The sequence below is a fragment of the Pseudorasbora parva genome, chromosome 18 (assembly GCF_024679245.1).
Source record: "Pseudorasbora parva isolate DD20220531a chromosome 18, ASM2467924v1, whole genome shotgun sequence".
In the NCBI taxonomy this organism is placed as follows: domain Eukaryota; kingdom Metazoa; phylum Chordata; class Actinopteri; order Cypriniformes; family Gobionidae; genus Pseudorasbora; species Pseudorasbora parva.
Window position 1 is genome coordinate 2,110,328 of NC_090189.1, and position 20,609 is coordinate 2,130,936.

General features: G+C 41.3%; 1 long non-coding RNA gene across 5 annotated transcripts; it reads right to left on the bottom strand.

Annotated features, from left to right (window-relative positions):
- Window positions 1-729: 729 nt before the first annotated feature.
- On the bottom strand, window positions 730-20,347 carry LOC137045838 (uncharacterized). 5 transcript variants are annotated; one of them, XR_010898850.1, is made up of 5 exons: window positions 20,196-20,344; window positions 15,034-15,218; window positions 7,719-7,743; window positions 2,187-2,373; window positions 730-866 (listed from the first exon to the last, which is right to left on the bottom strand). It is a non-coding gene; the product is annotated as an uncharacterized lncRNA (long non-coding RNA). The 5 variants fall into 5 exon arrangements; XR_010898851.1 differs by lacking the exon at window positions 730-866 and adding an exon at window positions 1,965-1,981 and having other exon boundaries at window positions 20,196-20,347; XR_010898852.1 differs by lacking the exon at window positions 7,719-7,743.
- Between the last annotated feature and the right edge of the window lie 262 nt (window positions 20,348-20,609).

The window sequence follows — 20,609 nt, forward strand, 5'->3', positions numbered from 1 at the left end:
TTCTTAAGTATAGGACGGATGACAGCAGCTTTAAGGGCAAGAGGGACGTGTCTAGCTTTGAGAGAGAGATGAACAAACTGGGTGATGATTGCGCTGACAATGGGAATGAACGGCTTGAGCACAACAGTCGGGATGGGATCCAAGGTACAGGTGGACGGCTTCATTTTTTTGATGGTTTCCTCAACGTGGCTCTGCTGAACCTCAGTAAAGTGTGGAAGGGATGGCAATCTACTAGGCAAGTGGTTGGAGGACGGTGGAGACAGGGAGGAAGAGCCAGATATTGAAGAGCGAATGCTATTGACTTTAGATCTAAAAAAGTCTATGAAGCTCCATCGCTCCACTGTGGTTTCAATGGATGAAGATGACTTCAGCTTCAGGAGATTATTTACTGTGGGAAAAAGCTGCTTAGAGTTTCCAGTGTTTTTATTGATGAGGTTGGAATAGAATTGAGAACGCACCCTTCAAGGACTTAAGATAAGCTTTATGATGGTCACGGAAGGCAAGCTTGTGGACAGTTAGACCAGACTGTTTACAGCGGCGTTCCAGGATACGGCCCTTCCTGTGTGATCCACCCGTCTGTCCGCTGTTGCAGATACTGGGCAGTTGATGTTTTGTTGAAGGTCTATGTAATGGTCAATTTGTTTCCATTTCGGAAAGATATTTGGCGCTTGGGTCAAATAACTGGTGCCGAAAATGTAATGGCCATAGAGACCAACTTGTGGTCAGACACACCCAGATCGTTTACCTCCAGGCTGTTTATGGGGGCCGCGTCGGTGATGACCAAATCTAGGGTGTGGCCCTTGATGTGCACGTGGGAGCCTTCACATGTTGCTGGAGACCAAGACGGTCAGTCAAACTCAGGAACTCTGTTGCAAGATGACAGTAGGGTTTGTCAATATGGATATTAAAATCACCAAGAATAACAAGTCTGGTTGACATGGAATAAAGTGATGTGAGAAGATCATGAATTTCAGGGAGAAATGAGGAGTTTGGTTTGGGGGGACGGTATATGAGAAGCACTGTAATGGAGTATGGGGTTAACATTTGAAGGCTAAACATTACAGTGAGGTAAGATCAGGCAGTGGAAAAAGTTTGAGTTCATCCCGATGAAGGACAGCCAAACCACCCCTATGACCAGAGCTACGGGCTTTTCCATGTAGCCATAACCCTGGGCCTTCATTGAGCATTGAGTGATCTCCTGCTGTGTGCCAAGTTTCCATTAGGCACATAAAGTCCAGTCCTCAATGGGTGAGCAGAGATTTATTGGTGAGGGATTGTGTGTTGAATAAATCAATAGTGTCAGGAGACAGAGCTGATGGTGGAAGTCTCTGTAAGCTCCTCAGTACACTGTGGTCCGCTCCATGTTGTTATTTATGTATATATATATATATAATATAGGCGGCAGTGGATTTCAGAATCCCCCTTTCAGTCGGGTCACAAAGGCCACAAAACATCTCTGTCAGACATGTATAAAGTTAATGAAGAGAGTAAAGCATGAAGGTTATCTGGACGGGAAATGCCAAACTCATGTGAGATTCACTCTAGAAAACATATTTTATACTGTAGTTCACTTTTATTATTAAAATGACATTTATTACTTTCAGAACATAATTTACAGAAATATTGACTTCATAAAATCATAACAGCTTTACATCTTCACACAGTGATTCCTGTACAACTAACTGTAAACATGTCGTATATTACATGTTCATCTTTCATATTATTTACTGCAACACTGCCTGTCTTAACTATGTTTTATGTTAATATTGCATAACTTTACATAAGGAAACTAATATTATGAATATATACATGGTAGATAATAAGAACTATAAAGCACTGGAGAATATTTGAAAGGAGCCACTGCGTTCTGGAAGAAGGAGAAAAGAAAACACTTTCAACATGAGATCTGTGCATCAAATTTACACCGTTTCTATTTCATAATGATCAAAATCTCACCTCAAACCGCAGTCTTCATGAGAGACTGATGAACACACACACACACACACACACACACACACACACACACACACACACACACACACACACACACACACACACACACACACACACACACACACACACACACACACACACATTACTGTCATATTAAATAAGACGAAACATACAGAAGATGAAACTGTTGATGATGAAATGTATATTTAATATGAAACATCATATCTACTCACAGTTGGGTGTGCCACTATTAATGCTGCTCTGTCTAACTAGTGTCTTCTTCATTTTTGCCTCATAAGGTTGTATCATGTCCTTTTTGCTGACATGTTTCTCCTTCTTTCTTGTCTGTTGTAGTTTGTGATGGTCCAGAAATATTCCTGCCCTGCATTCAGTCATTTTATATTCTGCTTCTCCATATATCTGTTGAAAACACAGATAATCTGAGTGAAATGTTACATTTGATTGTTCTTGTACAGATTTATCTGTCAGTTTCACTATAATACTGTACACTAACATCACTGCTCAAAATTAATAATACAAATATTCTTTATGCAAAAGATCAAAATGTTTTATTTCCTGGAGATGAGCAGGAATGAGGGAATCTCCACTGCTTAAAATTGAGATGTGATATTTATAATATTAGGATGTTGTCCAGACTTGCTTTATATTTATAGCCGGTGGCGTAGGCAGAATTTATTTTTGGCCGGGCCTGGGCAAAAGCGAGCGGGCCCTTTCACGTAGGGTCGCGACTCCCTAACCGACACATTACTTAGTGCCGAAACAAACCCAAAAGCAAACTAACAGTTATACGAAATCGATAAGATTACTTTAGTGTTTTTATATTTTATTTTTTATCATTATTGTTGTATTATATAAACTTCAGTAGAACACACAGTAGCCTACAAAAAAAAAAAAAAAAAAAAAAAAACACGATCGCGTCTCCATCAGAAACTCGTTTTAATAAGTAAAATAAGCATTTCACGTATATTGCATTGATATGGACTTTTTAAATCAATTATAATGCATTTTACCTAAAAATGGAAAATTTAAATTTGATTAAATAACACTTATTTAATTAATTAGTTCAATACACATAAAAAAAAACATTTATCGCCAATGAGGCAGTTTTCACAACACGATTGTTCGGAAAAATTTTAATATTTAATCAATTGGTTTATCAAAGTTATCCATAATCAACATTCAAATGTTTAACAAATTTAAATCACACATAAGGCAGGTTTTATATCAAGTTTTTTATAGAAACATTTATGGAAATACGAAAATAGCGATTATTTAATCAATTAGTTAAGCAAATTAATGATTAATCAACACAAATAAAACTTAGCAAAATTAATGACATAAGACAGTTTCATATCAAGTTTTTAATAATAGTGTCGTGTCTGCCGGCAGATAATAATCAAGTCTACAGTGTGACTCACGTTATTCTTTTATTGAACTGGAACTGAACTTGATTTCCTGTGCAATACTACAGGTCACCACAAGAGGACAGGCTTATCACAAACTATGATCCCCAATAGAACATGCATTACAAATAGTTAGTACAAATAGGCTGTTTCTACACCATTCAACCTTTTAAATGATGGCTGCTTTTGTTAGCCTATTTAAACAGACTACAGGCTATTACATAACGAAGACATCATACAGTTTAGATTTAAAAAAGAAATTGTGTGTGTCTTTATAGCTAACAAGGACGTATTAGAAATTGTTTTATTGACGTCTTTTGTTTGAAACACGGATTGAATTTCAGTCCTCATAATGTTAGGACGTATTAAAGGGAACCAAATTGAAAACCATATGTTGTTAACTTATTAATCATATATTTTTTTTACAATAAAAATATTCTGAGATTTAAGAATCCATATTTATTTTATTTAGGCTTATTTCTGTAGCCTATATATTTTTCATGCATCACAGTTAAACCATTTAATATGTACATCAGACAGCTACTGTACCTGTCCAGCCTCCACAAGATCCACATACAGCCGTAAAGAAAGAACTGATTTCCACAGCGGACATAATTTTCATTGACATGGTTTTCAAGCTATTGTTATCTAATTTTTTGGCCTTCAGATCATCTTAAAATACACATATGTAGATCATAGAAATCAAACTTTTCTCGGGGGAGCACGCCCCACAACCCCCCTAACAACCTGGCTACATTATTGTATTAATGCATGTACAATATGGCCATGAAATAAGGAAGTCATATTTGCTTTATAAGTTATAGTTTAAAAAAAGAGAAGGGGGGAGCAAGATATAAATCTTGCCTAGGGTGCCAGAAAGGCTAGAGATAGCCCTGCTCCAAGTTCACGTTCCATGGATTATAGCGAAAGGTTGTTGTGCCTGATCGAGCGTGGACATCTACGACCTTAAGCTTAATGATTCGGATCGCGTGTCAAACGGCTGAAATCACGTGACATTGGCGATCCGAATCATGAATCGATTCGCTGATTCATAACCGTTTGAATCTTTATCTGAGGATTGAACACAAACCCGGAAGAGAAGCCAATGCTGAATAAAGTCGTAGTTTTTGTTATTTTTGGACCCAAATGTATTTTGGATGCTTCAAGAGACTCTAATTAACCCACTGATGTCTCATATGGACTACTGTGATGATGTTTTTATTCCCTTTCTGGACATGGACAGTATAGTGTGCATACACTTGCATACGCTCTCGGACTAAATATAAAATATCTTAAACTGTGTGTGAAGATGAACGGAGGTCTTACGGGTGTGGAGCGACATTAGGGAGAGGAGTTAATGACAGACATTACATTATTGGCTGAACTGAACCCTTTAACTGCGGGCTGGTAGATGAGTTCTTTCCCGGGTCAATGCGAGTTTTTTAAAAATAATTTTAAATAGAATTTTGTTTAGACATCGCTGCTAGTTATAGTACAACATAACCGCAAAGTACAATGGGAGGCGTGAAAAACTCACAGGCGCAGAATAAACAAGCTAACAGAAATGTCAATCAAGTTCAAGCATCAGCCAAAACCACATTTTTTATTTTAAGAATTGAGACATGTTTTTAATTATATTAAACGGGATAAAATAATAATAAAATATTATACTTTATAATATTTGATTCAAATGTCTGTGTTTTTTTAGTCCGCTTGCTGTCTACACAAACCACGCGTAAACACACAAACACACGTGCACAACTGCACTTCCCACATGTACACCTTCAAAGACAAAAATACGACGATATAATTCAAGTATAAATATGTAAATAACACAAGCCGCTAAGCATATTATATAGTTAGTGTATAACTTGTACCACATAGAGACGTCCTGCTCTAGTCGTTTTTGCTGCTGCTCCTGTTCAACTGCAGCCTCTGGGTCTGATTCCGGATCATAGATGTAGGGCTGTATCTGATTAAAAGCCATATTTTTATTTTGAATAAAGTTTTTTCCCGCTGTTAGGGATGACACAGCTTTACGACGCACTCGACTCAACACAATAGCAGCAGCAAGCACACGTCATTATTTAGCTCCGCTCACACGATACGCCCCCACCCGCTCGGCTTTTTTCGGAAAGACTCGGAACAGCGCATCTTTCTTATATAATTATAAAAAAATAAAGACTTTTCGGAGATATGCAGGATGCAATGCTACTCTATAGGTACTCAAGATTGACATGACACTGACTGAAACTGAGTGTTTCACCCCCCCTTTAACATGAAGTGTTTCTATCTGATTAAAACTCCAGTATGAGTTTTTGCCGTGTTTTCAGCGGACAGGCAGCTAGCAGACAGTGAGATGTTTGCTGTATGTGGCAATGTTTTGGTCTAAATGTTTTTGCTCACAAAGGCCACAAAACATCACTGTCAAAATGTATAAAGTTAATGAAGAGAATAACACATGCAGGTTATCTAGTTGGAAATGCAAAACTTGTGTGAGATTCACACTAGAAAACATATTTCATAGTTCACTTTTATTATTAGTTTCAGAACATCATTTACAGAAATAATGACTGCATAAAATCATAACATCACAGCAGTAAAACCATGAATCTTACAGTGATTCCTGTAAAACTACACTACTAAACAAAAGTCATATTTTAGCTACATTTTCATCCTTTAGTGCCTGATTTACTGTAATGCTACCTGTCCTACCGCAAGATTTTTTTTTTATATAACATAACTTGGTAATATTATAAATATATTAGGGCCGGGACTCGATTAAAAAAATTAATCTAATTAATTAGAGGCTTTGTTATTAATTAATCGAAATTAATCGCATTTTAATTGCATATAAATATTTGACCTGAGAACAATGAGAAGTAATTTTTCACATGTATTTTTAGTATACCATTGAATAATGGCTGAATACATAAGCTTAATCAACAAAATATTGTTTATTTATTTCAGTCCAGCAGACCAGCGCAATGTTTGCCATTAAGTGTAGCAGAAGCATATTTGTGATATTTGAGGCTCAATGTGCTGCGCTGATACGCGAATTCCTTGTTGTATAGCTTGCACACAACCCTGCTCTTGACGACGCTTCCATTCTTTCGTTTTTTAAAACAAAATTTCCCATCCACGGGGCCAAGCAGAGCAGTCTCATCAGCTTCTTCGTTCATGTTCACTCATGCCCTGCGTCTCAATCAGCTCCCTAGTTCAGTAGTCAGGGCACTGATCAGGACATAAGTCAATGGGCTGACTCCCTGATCAGTGCCCTGACTACTGAACTAGGGAGCTGATTGAGACGCACCCATGATTTGTTGTTGTCGTGACTCCGGAGCGCTAGTTGGTGTTCCAGTATAATCGGTCCGTCGAAACTCATTCATTGAAAAACGTTCCGCGGTGCAAAAATAAGTGTGGTTAAATCTGTTTTTTTTTTTTTTTTTTTTTTTGCGTAATTAATTAACGCGTTAAAGTCACGTAAGTAATTAATCTTAATTAACGCGTTAAAGTCCCGGCCCTAAAATATATACATAGTAGATAATAGCTGTGTCTCATTTCAGAAGGCTGCGTCCTCCGGAGGTCGCATTTGAAGGCTGCATACGTCATAAGGCCGTCTCATTTCAAAAAAGTGAGTAGGACTCTCCAAATGCGACCTTCGAATGTGTCCTTCTTTCACAGGAATTCGGAGTGTGCTGAGGTGCAGCCTTCACGGCTGGAGATAACCCACAATTCTTTGCGTCTCCGTTAACAACCGTCATTTTTTTTTGTATTATATGAAAAAACGCCACCACCGCCAGATATACATGCGAGTGTAGGTGTGGTGTTTAAATTAAGTAGTTCAAGCTTTTTGTTTTGTTTTTTTAAGCTCTATTACCTCAAACAGATAATAGTGGTTAACAGGATTACAACACTTTAGTGCTTTTTAAACGTTTAGAACAGTACATTGCTGTCAAGACAAGAAACATTTCAGTCATTTTCAAGTTATAAATAATTTTCATTCATATAACTGGCGTGAGAGCGCAGAGGCTGAACTTGTTGGCATAGCAGCGTGATACTTCCTGCCTGTGTGTCCTACGAAGGACGTTTCGTTTAATTCTGACTGAGGACGCTCCGTATACTGCATCCTACACAGGACGTGTCCTCCGGAGGACGCAGCCTTCGAAATTTAACGAAATGAGACACAGCTTATGAGTATTAAAGATATAATGTATTAAGATGCATAGAGTATTTGAAAGGAACTGCTGCGTTCTGAAAGAAAGAGAAGAAAATGCTTTCAAAATGAGATCTGTGCATCATTTTTACACCATTTCTATTTCATAATGATCAGAATCTCACCTCAAACCGCCATCTTCATGAGAGACTGAGGAAAACAAACACACAGATATCATTACTGTCATATTAAATGAGTTGACACACTCATGCATCATAGGAGAAAAAGTCCTATTCTGATTGGTGTTGCCTCATGACGGCATATCCAGAAGGTACAAAGGGACGCCGGCACATAGCACAGATAGCTTTCTGCGATTAAGTGAGTGCTCTGTACCCGATAGGTGTGGCGACGAGACGCAATAACTTGTTCCTTTCTCGGGGAACATGGATTATGGTCATAACCCGAGATGTTCCCCTTCCAAGGGAACTCGCACTGCTTCATTGTGATGACAGTTTTGGGAACGAGTACCCACTATGCCGCACCGATTGCCCCCTCCTAGTGTGAAGCTGGAACCCAGGCACACTTAGGAGGTGAGCACTCTGGCCCCGGCATCACAGGAAGGTGCAGACTGTAGTATCTTATGAAGTTGTGCGGGGATGCCCACCTGGTAGATCTCCTGGACTGAGGCTTCTTAAAGGAGCCCCTGGTGGAATGAGCCCTCACGGATATCGGTGAAGTCAAATGATAAGCACCTGATAAGCCGTGGCTATAGCCTGGACAATCCAATTACTTATTGTCTGCTTTGAAGCAGGCAGCCCTTTCCTGGGTGTACCAAAACACACCAATAACTGGTCTGTCTTCCTCCACTGCACAGACATCTTCAAGTAGATCCTCAATGTGTCAGGGTTCTGTCACTTCGGTCTAGCTTTCTCTTGGTTTGGTGACAGAGTCCTGACACTCCTGTATTTTGTCTTGTCTGAGCACGCGGCTTTGAGCATGCTCAAGCTGCGTGCTCTTCTGTGTGGTCATTTTCTGTCATTTTTTGTGTGGGGCGTGGTGTTCGGGTCCCAGCACTTCTGTCTAGTTGGGTTTCGGTTTTGTTTTGGGATTCGGACATTCATGCTCCTTGTGTTTTGTCTTATGTTGTGAGTGCACGGGATGAGCATTTGCTCATTCTTGTGCACTCTGTGTTGTTGTGTGTGTGCGCTGTCCTGTCTGTGTGTTTTGTGTTGTGTAGCATGCAGCTGGTGTTTTACTTGCTGGATGCTTTCTTGTTGTCATGTTTCGTGTGAACATGCAGTTTGAGTTTTCATTAACTGCATGTTCATGTCACGTTTGGTGTGAGCAAATGTTCATGTGTTTCTTTGTCCCATGTGCTCTCATGTCAATTGTCTAACCCCACCCACCTTGTTTCCTGATTATTGGTTCATTTGCCCCACCTGTCTTCTCCCATTACCCTCGTTTGTTTGCTCCCTATTTAATCTCCTTGTGTTTGCAGTCCTGTGCTGGATCGTTGTCAAACCTTCCTCCTCAAACATTCCTCTTGTTTTCCTGCTCCTGAAGTCTAGTCAAGCCAAGCGAAGTCAAGTCTTATTTTTCCCCCTTGGGGTAGTTTTTGTTTGTCTTTATTTATTTTTATGAAATAAAGCCCATTCTGCCTGCAAATGAGTCCTCGCTCCTTTTCCACACTACAAACCCTGACACAATGCCTGAACTGGGCAGAGGAGGTGAAGTCTGCTCTCTTCTGCCATCACGTGAGGTGGAGGTTGGAAGCCCTGAAGAACCCTGGAGACTGTTGCCAGTATGGACTTGATACAGTAGGGGGAAAGTTATGCCTGCATCAATGTCGAGTCCCATACAACCCCCAGGAACTTGGTCCGCCGCTCTTTTTTTTTGTGTTGAGTCTCAGCCCCAAGCACCTTATGTGGGCTAGAATGCCATCTCAATGCCGAACTGCCATCTCGTACGACTTGGCCAGAATGAGCCATTTTTTGATATAATTGAGTATGTGGATGCCCTGGAGTCTCAACAGAGACAGTGCTGCATCCATGCATAAAGGTTCGAGGGGAAAGAGCCAGGCCGAAGGGAAGAACCCGATATTGGAACACTTCGCCCCTGAAAGTGAACCTCAGGAACTTCCTTTAACATGGAAGGATGGAGATGTGGAAGTATGCATCCTTCAGATCTATCGTGACAAACCAGTCCTTGAAAAGGATCTGGCTCATGATGGCTGGAATAGTGAGCATCTTGAACCTGTATCTCCTCAGGGACCGGTTCAGATACCTGAGATCTGTTATAGGATGCAACCGTCCATCCTTCTTGGGAACTATGAAGTACTGGCGGTAGAACCCAGACTCCCTGTCTGGCGTAGGAATATGTTCTATAGTCCTTCAGATGAGACGTTAAACCAAAGTCCTGACTCTCTGTGGTCACTAAAAATCCAAGACTACACCCCTACTCTTGGATAAAGAGTAGGGGTGTAACCCCAGCATCCTGGCTAAATTTGCCCATTGGCCGCTGTCCATCATGGCCTCCTAATCTTCCACCTCTCCTGATTGGCTTCATCATTCTGTCTCCTCTCCACCAATCAGCTGGTGTGTGGTGAGCGTTCTGGCACAATATGGCTGCCGTCGCATCATCCAGGTGATGCTGCACATTGGTGGTGGTTGAGGAGATCCCCCCTTCTATATGTAAAAGCGCTTGGAGTGCCTAGAAAAACGCTATATAAATGTAACTAATTATTATTATAGGCTCCTTGAATTATTATTGTTGGCTCCTTGACCAACAGGGAGTGTACTTCCTGTTCCATTACCCACACCTGCTCGGGGCCGACTACCGTCCAGACCACCAAATTAAATTTTGGGGGTGGAGAACTGAACTGTAGCCTGTAAACCCATTCTACAGTACGCAGGGCCCATGCAAATATATTCGGAAGGCATGACCATGTGCGGAGATTTCGGTGTGTCTCTAGCAAGATCTGGTTCGCTGCTCCACCGCAGGTCTTGCTAGAGGCGGCTGGAGCAGCCTGGTACGCAGGAGCTCCGGGGGAAAACAACCTCAGCCGTTCTGCCCCATGGGGGACAGCTCTCAGTGGTCATACCACAGCTAGGAACGTTTGGAAGCCTTCTTAGCCTGAATGACTTTCCTCAGGTTCTTCCCACGAGAGCACCGTCTCTTTTGCCAGGCTCCCTCAGGAGGGGTGAGAGAGGCAACCCTCTGCTTTTGCACCTCACGGTGCAAGAAGCTGGACCACCTGAAGCCACCCACTCAGGGCAGCTTCTTCCCTCTTCCTGATCCCTGACAGGTTTAACCAGAGGTGTCTCTCAACGCCATGGCGCGGCCGATGGCATGGGCCGTCTCCTTGGTTATGCAGAGAGACAAGTCGTTAGCCTTCCTGATTTCCTTTCCACCTTCGTCCAGCTCCTTGAGGAGGTCGGCTTGGTAGGCCTGCAGTACCACTATGGTGTGCAGTAAACCTGCCAAACCATAAGCCTTGCCCACCAGCCTTGATGTCTCACGACATGGCTTTGTGGGCAGTGCTGGGGCCTTCAGTGATGTGTTGGCCTCGGGCAAGAGGTAGCTCGCAAGCGCCTCTTCAACCCGCTGCAACGCCGTATAACCCGACTCAGCCGCCCTTAGCACATTAGCAAAATCAAGCACTGGCGGATTGGACAGGAGAAATAACTTATTGTGCAAGTCAGGAAAGAAGGGGAGGCCCCAATGTGGAGGTTGAGCCAGGCACTTGTAAAGGCGTTCATCCAGCTTATTGGGGGACTGGATGTCAACCTTCTCATGTGGCCAGTCTAAACTAAGCTTGGCCACAGCACGGGACAAAACCTCCATCAGCTCCTCTAGAGCGGGCGTGTTGAGTGGCGACTGCCCCACATCAACCGCCTCGATGCTCATAGCGATCCACTCCTCAGAGACAGATAACCTGAGCACCGGATCCTACGCCTTCGTGGGCTTCCACACGGATATCTGGATCGTCAGACGAGGACGAGTAAGATGCTTCGGCATTCCCCAGTACAGCGGACAGATCAATCTGCGAGCCACACGATCTGCGGCGCCGCACTGCCTCAGCATCCTCAGCGGCAGCAGGTTACATATGAATGCCACTACACACACCACTTGAACCGCTTGCTTGCCATTTCTTTGATAAAATGCTTGTGAAAACAACGTTGGTAGATGAACAACACCAAATAAGACTCACAAACACAGAGCACTAACGCTGAAGAGCAGAAAGCTATCTGTGCTATGTGCCGACGTCCCTTTGTACCTTCCAGGTATGCCGTCACACTACATCATGACGCAGCACCAATCAAGATTGGACTTTTTTCATTAACGCTTCAGGCGTGCTACGCTGGGGGCGTCTCCCAAAAAAATCATCACGATGACACAGTGCGAGTTCCCTTGGAAGGGTGTTAATGATGAAATACATATTTAAAGAGTTAGTTCACCAAAAAAATAAAATTAGCCCATGATTTAATCGCCCTCAAGCCATCCTAGGTGTGTATGACATTCTTCTTTCAGACGAACACAATCAGAGTTATATTAATAAAGTCCTGGCTCTTCCAAGCTTTATATCGACAGCGATTGGTGCTCTGTTTTTGAAGTATATAAAAATGCATCTGTCCATCATCTAACTGCTTTACAAAAAATATCCATATTTACAATTTTTTTAAACTAAAGTGTTGAAAGTGTCTCTCATGATTCAAAATGCGTATGCTAAGTCAGACGAGCGTAACTGGTCGCTTAAGCCTTTGAACTGCAGAGGCACTTTCAACACTTTTCCTATACATTGAATATGGAACACAATCAGCCGAAACTTTTACTTTTAAATATGTATATTTTATTAACCCCCAGAGCCGTGTGGAGCAGTTATATGACTGACAGATGCCTTTTCATAAGCAGAGCAACAATCACTTTCAATATAAAGCTTGGAAGAGCCAGGACTTTATTAATATAACTTTGATTGTGTTCGTCTTAAAGGGGGGTTGAAACACTCAGTTTCAGTCAGTGTCATGTCAAACTTGAGTACCTATAGAGTAGCATTGCATCCTGCATATCTCCGAAAAGTCTTTATTTTTTTTATAATTATATAAGAAAGATGCGCTGTTCTGAGTCTTTCCGAAAAAAGCCGAGCGGGTGGGGGCGTATCGTGTGGGCGGAGCTAAATAATGACGTGTGCGCGCCGCTGTTATTGTGTTGAGTGCGTCGTAAAGCTGTGTCATCCCTAACAGCGGGAAAAAACTTTATTCAAAATAAAAATATGGCTTTTAATCAGATACAGCCATACATCTATGATCCGGAATCAGACCCAGAGGCTGCAGTTGAACAGGAGCAGCAGCAAAAACGACTAGAGCAGGACGTCTCTATGTGGTACAAGTTATACACTAACTATATAATATGCTTAGCGGCTTGTGTTATTAACATATTTATACTTGAATTATATCGTCGTATTTTTGTCTTTGAAGGTGTACATGTGGGAAGTTATGTTGCTAGGCAACGTTGGGAGAGGACGCTGGCGTTGTCTGTTCGCCGCTTCTCCACCCACAAATCATGTTACTGTACTATTAGATTTAGATTTTATTTTATTTTCTTGTGTTTGTGACTAGTCTAACAGTCAGAGCTACAATTGGGACTGTTGCTGATTGCTGGCAGCCACTGAGAGGACGTTGTTCGCCGTTCACCGTTTTCCACCGCTTCTCTGATGTTTATGTTTGAATTGCTGCGGTTGGTTCTGGTTTGGAGGACATTTGATGTTGCTCGCCGCGGCTGCTCACTGGTGGTCTACTTCGGGCTTGAGCTGCATGGTGGCTGAAGTTTGCACCGGGCTAGCGTCATCCGGGCCAGCGTCATCGGCGTCCGGCATGATGTTGGGATGTTCGGCTTCTCGGCTGCGCCGCTGTTCCGTCTTGCATTGTGGCCGTGGAGCGGCTTGGACTTCTGCGCCGACCCAGGTGTGTCCACAGAAGTGCCCGGAAAAATGTTCTGCCTCCTGCATGGTGCTGCGGCGATCCCCATCGTCTGAATCGTCATGAAGACCCATCATCTGGTCTTCAGCTCTCATGCCTTGACAACATCATCAGGACACTGCCGCTGGGAGAAATTTAAAACATGGAGTGGACCACAGTGTGCTGCGGAGCTAACAGAGACTTCCACCATCAGCTCTGTTTTCTGTTCACCATCAGCTCTGTTTCTGTTCTGTTTTCTGTGTTGGTTGTTGTAGTATTCTATATTTTTACATGTTATTCATTTATTTTTTTGTTATTTTTTTCCCTTTGTTGCACTTTGAGATTCTTTGGAATGAAAAGTGCATTATAAATAAAATCTATTATTATTATTATTAAGTGCAGTTGTGCACGTGTGTGTGTGTGTTTACGCGTGGTTTGTGTAGACAGTAAGCGGACTGGTTTTGCACGGCAGGCTAAGTTAGTGTTTACATAGAAAGACACGGAATAGTAGCGCATTTGAATGAAGAAGCGCGCTTATTTAGTTCAACATATTTCCCCACTCTTTGTGTATTGTTGTTTGGAGTGCTTTTACAATACACAAACATAAAGTTACACATATAGTGGCCAGCTAAACAAATGTACACGCACTACACATCGCATGCTCCATTGATCAATTAACTATACGTGATCATGTTTGGGCTACTTGATGAGCATAGGCAAAAACACAGACATTTGAAGCAGTCTCACTCACCGCCTGCGGTTCTAACGTTGGGACCTTTATCGTTGGGAGTGCTCCATCCTTCAGCATTAGGCGATCGGAAAATCCGGCGTCGAGCAGGGCCTTGTTTATGAAACAGTCGGCACCGAAATGCAGTGAACAGATATAAACCTTTGCGGAACTCAGTTGCTGATCCGGAAAAGCAAATCCCATCCACTGTTGCCTTAACGCAGGGTTTTTTGGCAATCTGTACAGGACTGTCTTGGTCTGGCAACCAAAAACGCACTTTTTAGGTGACATTTTTAATTTCTTGAAGTCACATCACCTGTGCAGCGCATCCTACGAGCCAGCGCTTTGATGGGCGTAGCCTGTTGCTTTCGCTCTCCCCCTCTCCCCCTCTCCCCCTCTCCCCCTCTCTCCCTCTCCCTCTCCCTCTCCCTCTCTCTCTCTCTCTCTCTCTCTCTCTCTCTCTCACGCTCTTCCGGTAGAATTGTCCGTACGGCCCATACAAGGAAATTCCGCCCCCATTAACGTCAAGTGGACCCATGATCGAAAAAAACTTGCCGAAACTTATGACTAACCGGAAGTAGTATTTTTGACAAAGAAATACTCCCATCAAACGTCCACCTTAACTTTTGAAACTTTGTCTATGTTTAGTATGGGATTCCAAGTCTTTAACAGTGTAAAAAGATCAGTATGCATGAAACAGCATTTCACCGCCCCTTTAAAGAAGAACATCATATACACCGAGGATGACTTGAGGGAAAGTAAATCAATTTTATTTTTGTGTGAACTAACTCTGTAATATGAAAGATCATATCTACTCACAGTTGGGTGTGCCACTATTAATGCTGCTCCGTCTAACTAGTGTCTTCTTCATTTTTGCCTCATAAGGTTGTATCATGTCCTTTTTGCTGACGTGTTTCTCCTTCTTTCTTGTCTTTTGTAGTTTGTGATGGTCCAGAAATATTCCTGCCCTGCATTCAGTCATTTTATATTCTGCTTCTCCATATCTGTTAAAAAAAATAAAGGCAAGGCAAGGCAAGTTTATTTGTATAGCACATTTCATGCCCAATGGCAATTCAAAGTGCTTTACATAGAAATTAATTAAAACAGTGGTAACAAATGCATGAGAAAAAAAGAATACCATATGGACGAATAAAGAATTAAAAACAAGCATAGTTAAAACAGTCGTAAAGATATAGTAATTAAAAAATAATAATAAAAATAAAAAAATAAAAATAAAATAAAAAAATAAGATAAAATAAAATAAAATGGTCAGATCCACAATAATGGTCTGATATAAAAATAAACATTCTTCAGTTTACAGCCTACATACATGTACCATCTTTATTAGAACACCTCTCATTCATTTCTTTCTCAAACACGTTCATAACATCCATTTTAATCTCTATTCCCTGATTTTTACTCAGAAACCTTCTTGTTAAACCCATACTCACTCATCATACCCTCCACAGATTTACACACACTCAAACCTTATTGTCAAACTTACTATTTCCATCAAACCCAGTTTTCACTCGTCATATTTAACTCAAAAGAACATATAAAATAACAATAACCAAAGATAAGAACAAAGGTAAACTAAAACAATTATAAAAAGAATAAAGAGATAAGATAGGGTGCAATCAGTCGGACGTACAGTGCTCAGAGCTCATTCAGTAAATGCTCAGCTGAACAGAAGTGTTCTGAGTCTGGATTTGAATGTGGCTACTGTTGGAGCACATCTGATCTGTTCAGGAAGCTGGTTCAGCTGCGGCTGGCATAATAGCTAAAGGCAGACTCTCCTTGCTTTGAGTGAACTCTTGGTATTTCTAACTGACTTGATCCTGCTGATCTGAGTGATCTGTTGGGTTTATATTTAATCAGCATATCTGCGATGTATTGAGGTCCTAGCTCATTGAATGATTTATAAACAAGTAATAGTACTTTAAAGTCGATCCTAAATTTAACTGGAAGCCAGTGTAAAGACCTGAGGACTGGTGTGATATGGTCATATTTTCTGGTTCTGCTCAGCGTTCTGTATGAGCTGCAGCTGTCTAATGGTCTTTTTGGGAAGGCCGGTGAGAAGGCCATTACAATAGTCCACCCTACTGGTGATGAAAGCATGAACGAGTTTCTCTAAGTCTTGCCTGGAGACAAAACATCTAATCCTTGCAATATTTTTCAGATGATAGTATGCTGATTTAGTTATTGCTTTGACATGACTACTGAAACTCAGGTCGGACTGTAAAATCACTCCAAGATTCCTGACTTGATTTTTTGTTATCAGGCCTTTAGCCTCAAGATATGCGTTCACCTTGAGAATTTCATCTTTGTTTCCAAATGTAGTGATTTCAGTTTTGTCTTTGTTTAACTGAAGATAGTTTTGGCACATCCAGTTGTTAACTTCATCAATGCATTGGCACAGGGAGTCAATGGGGCTGTAGTCATTAGGTGACAGTGCTATGTAGAGCTGGGTATCGTCAGCATAGCTGTGGTAAGCAATATTGTTCTTCTTCATTATTTGGCTCAGTGGCAGCATATACAGGTTAAACAGGAGTGGTGCAAGAATGGACCCTTGTGGGACTCCGCATGTCATGGATGTCCACTCAGACTTATGGTCTCCTATACTCACATAATAACCTCTCCCTTCTAAGTATGACCTGAACCATTTGAGGACCATTCCAGAAAGCCCAACCCAGTTTTCCAGCCTGTCTAGAAGTATGTTGTGGTCAACAGTGTCGAATGCAGCACTGAGATCCAGTTGTACCAGAATTGATGTTTTGCCTGTATCAGTATTTAAGCGAATATCATTTATAATCTTTATGAGCGCTGTCTCTGTACTGTGATGTGGACGGAAACCAGATTGAAAATTGTCAAAGTATCCATTTGAGCGTAAGAATTTGTTCAACTGATTGAAAACAACTTTTTCAATGATTTTGTAATGAAGGGGAGATTTGAGATTGGTCTGTAGTTGCTCAGTATGGAGTTATCCAGATTTCTCTTTTTCAGAAGAGGCTTAACTATTGCAGTTTTAAGGGCGGTTGGAAAAGTCCCATAGAGAAGTGAGGAGTTTACCACTTCTAGGAGATCTGCTTCTAAACAGTTAAACACACTTTTGAAGAAAGAAGTGGGGAGTGTGTCAAGGGCACAGGTTGATGTTTTAAGATGCTGTTCTGTGTCTTCTAAAATTTTGCAGTCAATAGCGTCGAAATCTGACATGGTAATTTTCCGAGGGTTTGGTATGATCTGACTGACCCCAGAGCAACTAGAGGATGTGCTGATCGCCTTTCTGATATTATTGATTTTCTCTGAGAAGTAGGAAGCAAACTCACTGCATTTACTGTCTGAGAGCATTTCTCTAGGAGTCTGACTCGGGGGGTTTGTTAGTCTCTCGACAGTAGCAAAAAGAGTGCGCGTGTTGTTTATGTTTCTGTTTATAATATTTGAGAAGAAGGTCTGTCTAGCTTTGCCTAGTTCAACATTGAAAGCATGAAGGGTGTCTTTATAGATGTTATAATGGACTACAAGTTTTGTCTTCCGCCACATGCGTTCAGATTTTCTGCATTGTCTTTTCATTATTTGAACTGCTGTTGAGTTTCTCCAAGGTGCTTTTTGTTTGGTACTCTTTTTCCTGACTTTTAGAGGAGCAATATCATCAATTACACTCTTAACTTTTGAGTTAAAGGAGTCAAGGAGAAAATCAACAGAGTCTGCAGATATGCTTGGTGTTAGAGATAAAGCCTTCATAAACAGCACATTAGTGTTCTCATTTAAGCATCTCTTTTTGACAGAGACAGATCTAGCTTCAATGGCAGGAGAGATTGATATATCAAAGAAAATACAGAAATGATCAGACAGTGCCACATCCTTAATAACAATTGATGAAATGTTTAGACCCTTACTGATAAGTAAATCTAGAGTGTGTCCACGATTGTGTGTGGGTCCATTTACATGCTGTGTCAAATCAAAAGTGTTAAGAACAGTCATGAGCTCTTTTGTTGTACTGGATTCAATATTATCTATGTGAATGTTAAAATCCCCAGCAATAGCAAAACAGTCAAACTCTGAGGAAATTATTGATAACAGTTCTGTAAAGTCCTCAGTGAAGCCTGCAGAGTATTTCGGAGGCCTATTAATAATGATAAGCAGGATGCGTGGAGAACCTTTTAACACAATACCCAGATATTCTAGAGACAAATAGTCACCAAATGATACTTGCTTACATTGATAGAAATCTTTAAAAAGAGCAGCAACACCTCCACCTCTCCTAACAGATCTGCAAACACTCATAAAAGTAAAGTTAGGAGGGGCTGCTTCATTGAGGACTGTTGCACTACAGTTTTCTTCTAGCCACGTTTCATTTAGAAGCAAAAAATCAAGGTTGTTAGTGGTTTTTAAGTCATTGACTAGAAATGATTTTTTCTTAAGTGAACGGATGTTTAAAAGCGCTAACTTAACAGTAATAATTTTTTTCTCCACATTAATCCTATTTTGGCAGGTAACAGGCAGCAGATTATATTGGTTTGTTAAACGGCCTGACAAGGCCTTAGACTTTCTTTCACGTAACAGAACAGAGATAGAGAAAGAGGCAGGCACACTGGGTTCCCACTTGTTTTGTAAACATTTGATAAAGTTACTGTTATCATAGCGGGGACCCAAAACACACCACTGAGAGCTGGAATCAGTTGTTTTTGGTTCACCTACAACAGATGGAGGAGGGTGTGGGCCCTGACGTTGTGACCGAAGAAATCTCACAGGAGGAGGGCGAGGACGAGCTGGGCCCACAGGCTTTGGTGTTTGTGGGGCTCCACGATTTTTGGTCGATATTTGGGGGCTCATAGCGATCGAGTGTGATAGTCTGATTCCAGCATGAACCAAGTCCTCCATTTTCTCTGAGAAGCTCAGATGCGGGGATGCTGGAGAGAGGAATGACATGTCCGGTGAGAGGGGCTGTTTCTCTGGTGTTATCGGAAGTTGAAATATGTTGTCCTGGCTTTGCTGTCCATTTTCCAGAAAATCATCCTTGGGTGCTGAATCTTGGAGCAGATCTAATCCTTCACAGTCAGTCTGTGGTGAGCTCTGTGGGCAGGGCTCAGCTCGGAGTGTGTCCGTGAGCAATTGTTGTTGTGGGGGCGTGGTCTTATCATTGTCCTTGTGGGATGTGTCAGCCACATGTCCATTCAGCTGCTGAAAAGAAGTCCTGTGGTCGTCCATATTCTGTATCAGGTTGAGCGGATTAGAACACACAGCTGAAGGATGATGAAGGGAAAAATAAATATTGTCCTTTAGCACTCTTGCACCAAGTTTGTTTGGGTGGTGGCCATTTGATGTAAACAATTGTCTCTGGCTCCAGAAGAGATTAAAGTTGTCGATGAAATTCACTCCCTTCATCATGCAGGTTTTTTGCAGCCATGTATTAAGCCCAAGCAACCGTGAGAATCTATTTGTTCCTCTTGCTGGCAGTGGTCCACTGATGAACGACTGAACTTTCAGTTTTCTAAGTGTTTCAAAAAGTTCATTGAAATCCCTTTTAATGAGTTCTGACTGCTCTCTCTGAATATCGTTCTTTCCTACATGAATGATAAGTCGATTTGCGGTCTTATGTTTTATCAGAATGTTCTGAATTTCCCTGTTTACATCAGAAATGGTTGCTTGTGGAAGGCAGCATGTAGTTGTATCTCTGCTGCTAATGTTTCTGACTGTAGAGTCACCCACTATCAGAGTCCTTGGCTCGGCTGCGCTCTGAGCTGACCGACGCTGTCTGCTCGACCTTGAGCGCCTGTTAGCATTAGTGTTAGCTGTGGGCTGATGCAATCTGTGTTCGATCACATTCAAAAAATATACAGATAATCTGAGTGAAATGTTACATTTGATTGTTCTTGTACAGATTTATCTGTCAGTTTCACTGTAATACTGTACACTAACATCACTGCTCAAAATTAATAATACAAATATGCTTTATGCAAAAGATACAAATGTTTTATTACCTTGAGATGAGCAGGAATGAGGGAATCTCCACTGCTTACTGTAGCATTGAGATGAGTTATATTTAAAATCATTTATAATCTCATAGTTATCAATGTTAGCATGATATCCAGACTTGTTCAAACTCTGAGTTTGGTAGACGTGCTTCATATTTATAGCCTTTGAAACGAAACGATCTCAGTCACGCCTCTCAGAGTCAGGACAAGCCCATTCCTGTTGTTTGCACAATGTGTTTATTTTCTTATTGAACAAACATTGCTCTGTTTGGATGTAATTTGAAATGTGTAATACAGAAAACAAACAACACCATCACCACCACCACCAGTTTTTTTTGTTTGTTTTTTAGTATATAATATCAGTGTTTTCACCACTAGTTTCCGATGAGTAATGGCTAATTGTGTTTTGTCCCCCTTTTT